This window comes from Anopheles darlingi, chromosome 2, assembly GCF_943734745.1.
Source record: "Anopheles darlingi chromosome 2, idAnoDarlMG_H_01, whole genome shotgun sequence".
NCBI classification, from domain to species: domain Eukaryota; kingdom Metazoa; phylum Arthropoda; class Insecta; order Diptera; family Culicidae; genus Anopheles; species Anopheles darlingi.
The window spans coordinates 77,331,057-77,336,056 of NC_064874.1; the positions used below are offsets into that span (position 1 = coordinate 77,331,057).

The following is a 5,000-nucleotide window of genomic DNA, read 5'->3' on the forward strand; positions in this document are numbered from 1 at the left end:
GCACTGACACGGTGACACTTTAAGTACGCCAGCGCCGCTTCTTCTGCTCCCCAGTGTTCGGGTGCACTTCGAAATGCATTCGCTTGCCGAGCGATTGAATCATCCGGCTGGCTGGCGGATGGCGGCCAAGTGATGTCATGCTGTGATGGTAACCGGCGCCGTCGTGCTCTTGCTTTCTCTCCAGAAAAAACGAATTCTCATCACTTCAGGAAGACGTAGACGCACGAGCAAACAGAGAAAACGGATCAGGTGCCGACTGCATTCTAGAGCCAAAGCTTACCTTGATGAATCGGTAAGCGGCTACACGATGCGACGCAAAATGTCAAGCAGGTTGATAGCCGTTGGGTTTGCGCGCTGTTTATGTCCCGGCACGTTTGCACAATAAATGCACCGCACAGCAGTAGCAATGATTTCGCAATAATACGCTCAGTGAATCATGATATTGTGATTCCAACACTGATAGCTAAACAAACAGGAACGAACACACGCACAACAAGGGAATTACGCTACTACGCCCGATCAATTACGCATTACGTTCCGCGATTCCGGAACGAGTAGCATCTGACGGATGTCAACGTATCCCTCCCCTCTTCCTACCTCCAATTGATGGCGCTCCGGCGCAACGAATTGCAAAACGCCTGGCAGTACAACGAATACACACACCGGACACAAGAAGAACGGAACCGAACCGATGCGCCCAGAACACCAAACACGACGCGGGGACTTGTTGGGATGCACGCCCCGTACCACACGGTAGTAGTCCTGGGAGGCGGCGTCGTACTGTACCCTTCCTGCTGCCTATGTCTGGACGTGCGCGTGACCGAAATGGCAAATCCGAAAGCATATTCCCGCAAACAGCGCACACCTCACGCGCGCACAAGCACTTGCGGCGTTGGTTCTCTCTCTCTCACACACACACGCGCACTCTCTACCTCTTTTTCGACACTCGGAGGCCAATGGAGCGAGAGAACCTTTCTTTGGGCACCAAAAAAGGCCCAGACCGGAAGGCTTCCCTCGATTCCGGCCTACACACCCCACGACGCACCGTTACTTTAGCCGGCGGCTGGTGGCGCCGTCCCAAAACCACCCAAACACGCGCAGCACACCGTCCTGTGTGTGTCTGGCTCAGTTCGTATCACTGATGGAAGCGCGCGCCAGAATATTCGCACACAGACGCACGATGAAACTGCCCCTCCGGTGATGATGCCCCAAAAACCAGCGGCCACCGTAACGTTCGTCGTCCGTCTGGATCCACATCCCAAGCGAAACTGAGAGCGCCGCTTCGTACGGAACGCTTGTACCGGGCCCTGGCGCGCCGGCTGCCGGCCGGCCTACTATGCACACACCCTCTTTCCTTCCTGATCAACTATTCCATCGCCATTGGGTCGGCAGTTTGCTGCTGCGATGATGATGATGATGATGCTCCACAAGGAGCGCACGACGAACGCGGTGCCAGAAACATGGAGGGGGAGACCCTCCTGACGACGATGCTCGCTCTGCTCTCGGGGCGCGCACGTTGTGCGTGTGTGAGCCACAGAGAGCATCGATAGAATATGTAGGCAGCAGCATAACACGAAAAGGATCGTAGGAAGCCGAGTTAAACCGTGGTGAGCAGGAGAACGCATTTATGTAGTAGGGGGGTTTGTGCCCGGGTGTGTGTGTGTGTGCATCTGAATGGTTGAGTGAACGCTGTGTGCCTCGAAGCCAAACGCACGGGCGATTCATCAGAATGCACACACCTTCCCTCCGCACCGGGTTTGACCCCGTCTAGACGGCGGCAACGACATTCTGTGGACCGGTGTCGCGGAGTCCCACTCCGTGTGGTGTCTGTGACTGTGTGAAGTAGAGCACGGGGATGTGTGTTTTTTAAAAAGGGAAAGTTACGATAGAGGGAGCAGCAGGTCGCAGGGCCGAAGAAGTTTAGGGAAGCGAAAGAAATGAGGAGCAACGTTCCGACGTGTGTTTCTTCTTTCCGCTTCTTGCACTTGTCGCGTTCTTTTTGAAGAAATAAAAAAACGTTTGCAACTTCAGTTCTCACTTCCTCCTGGAAGTAGGAAGATGAAACAGGAAAATAGTAAGGATACCGTTCATTCTTGTTTCAGGTTTCTTTTAACCTGTCGGATCGATTGTTGAAGCATATTAATTATGCTCCATTACAAAGCGTCGTAAAACAAGTCAAGACACAATTGTTTTATGCAAACACCTTACCTGCAAGCACACAATTCGTCTTTTTTTTTCTATAAAAGATGGATTACCAAAAACAAATTAAAAGCCTCGTATCTTGTTTTCCATCCTCCTGTCTTCACTTCTCCTATTTGTCCCCTCAACCGATACCAGAGCACGCACTCCAAGACTACAGGATACCACGTACCGTGCGCGTCACTTCGTATTCATCATTCCATGTTGCACATGCACATGCTAATGATGCTGAACCGACACCACATCCCCTCATTCGCGTCTGACGCCAAGACAGCGCTGGAATGGAGCTGGACGAATAACCTACACCTTTTGGAACACAGTTCGCAAGGGAAAAGGGGAACACATTTGGATGATGCACAGAAAGGGGAGTAGAGCATAAACATGCTCTTTGTGATTGCCCTCTCCCAGTCCGTTCGCGTCCCTCGCGAATACCATCCCGGGGGAATAAAAGCCCGCGTTAACGCGCAAAACGCGAGCACGGTTGTCCGATTGCATAAAGGGTTCTTCTCGTGGATTGTACTCATTAGACGACCGACCGACACAACGATTCACGGAACATGTTCGCCGGATTCTCATTGCCTTATCGAGCGTTCACTGTTAACATGCAACCTGCTGGCAACCGTTTGTGCGGCCGCGGCAAAGAACTAACAAGAAGCGAGATCAGAAGTGAAAAATGCATTACAATGTTACATTGCCGGAACATCTTGCCAATTACAAGCCATAAGTACGGCATGATACGTTCCTTGACGTGCGTTCCTTGCGAATAAAAAACGACGATGAACCTGAGAACCACCGGACCAGCGACGGAGCGATTTAGAACAACAGTAGCAAAAAAAAAATCCGTCCATATGATGGAACTGAATCGGATGGATTGGTGGGATGGTATGGCTTTTCCATAAAAGCAAACTACGTAATCGTGACGATACGGTGAGACTCAGCGAATGAACTCATCCGGGGATTCAAAACACAAAATGCCGCGTGTTACAGAAGGAGGCAGACACGACGACCAATAAGAGGAATAGCTCAATGGCTCCTCATTAGAAGCAAAAGATTAATGAAAGCAGAAGAGAGAAGCCAGGAAATTAAAGGGGTAGAATCGATGCTCGGAGGTGAAACCTTGAAATTCGGCGCAAAATCAAATGGAAGAAAACCACGAAACCGTTTGCCAAATGTTTGGCCATCCATCCCGCATCCATCCCGCATCCATCACAGGTAAAACATTAGAGCGCCGAACCGAACGCACACCACTGAAAGCGTAAAAGTAAATGGCGAAAAGGGTGAACCAGCAGCAGCAGCATCGATTGTCAGTAACGCGAGATAAAAGAGATGATGGGTTGGTTTTGCCTCAATAAGTCTCAACATTGGACATAGTGTTTTTGAGAAGATTATTTTAAGTGTAACAAATTAAAAAAAAACCTAATAAGTAACTCTTTTCTGAAACATCCATATTTAATATTTTACTTAGACGGCAATCATGAAGTAATGCATATGCGTTCACTAAGAGACAAAGAAGAAATTGAAGGACCGAGAATAGCGTCGGGACTGGTAATAAAAAAATCCATGCATGCGATACGGAAAAAGTGATTTATATGCAAATTTCATAACCATCCACCGACCGAACCGGAGAGACAGAAGATGACAGAATGTACTCGCCACTCCCTAGTTTTATGCCGCAATACATACTTGCATAACGTCAGAACACACGCATAGAAAACCGTGTCTGCTCAGTAGGCCTACACGGTTCTTTGTGTGTTCGCACGCCTCCTTTGCCAATACTGAAACGATTCATATTCGTGCGTGTATTCGCACTGGACACACAAATGCATCTGCGCACCTGATGTACCGGTGGCAACGGCGGCGACGGCGGTGCCCGGGGAGTACGGCATTCTAATGCGTCGCATGTTGTGTGGCGTTGTCTTCTTCGTTGTTTTGCCTACTGCAATAGGTGAATGACATTACCGTGCACAGCGGCATCACGATGTATCAATGAAAATCGGATCGGGGAACACCAACGTACAACCAATCGTCGTGTTGTTTAAAGAGCGTTTAAAGCGAAAAATAATATCTACTATTTGTGAAATCGAACCGGAAATGGCGAAAAGAGGCTGTGGAGAACATCATCCCCCGGGTACCTGATGTTTGTTTACTTCTGTCTGCCCAACGACTGCAGTTGCCGGTGTCTCGCCGTCTTTCCCGGTCGATTAGATCATCATATTGCTCACCACTTCCTTTGTGGAGGGGACGAAGCAACGTTCCACAATCACCATCGCACGACCACAGACACACCGGCTGCAGCCTTAACCCTCAGCAGCAGCAGCAGCAGCAGCAGCATCTGAGGTTACTAGATGCGCGTGTGCAAAGGCTTTCCTGCTATCTTGGTCTTTTGCTCTTAGTGTCTCTCTCTCTTTCTCATGTTTCATGTTGCTCGCGACACATGCTAGCGACCTCATCGTCTCTAACATCGGTCTAACGCTGTAGCAACCCCCAGACGACAGCCCAACCAACTCGTTGGTTGCCGTCGCCAACGCACGCTAGCAGACATAGCGGAGCGGCGGCGTCGACGGCAGCAGCAGCACCAGGAGCAGCAGCAATGGAAATGTTGTTGACCTTGTCCCTGTGCTTCTGTGTCTGCTGTCCGCTAGACGACGGGGGTGACTGGCTCGTGCTCGTGGCACAGCAATCGAGCGCGATTATTAGCGACGACGGCGAAAATTGGTTCCAGCTGCACATCCAACGCCGCCGCCGGTTACCGAGCAGTACCGGAAATAGTGGCGTAGTAGACGACGGCACAACACACCGCG

General features: G+C 50.4%; 1 protein-coding gene across 2 annotated transcripts in view; it reads right to left on the reverse strand.

Annotated features, from left to right (window-relative positions):
* LOC125948761 (mothers against decapentaplegic homolog 3) overlaps positions 1-5,000 on the reverse strand; it is a 14,132-nt gene that overhangs the window by 6,156 nt on the left and 2,976 nt on the right. The gene's annotated exons all lie outside the window — the stretch shown is intronic.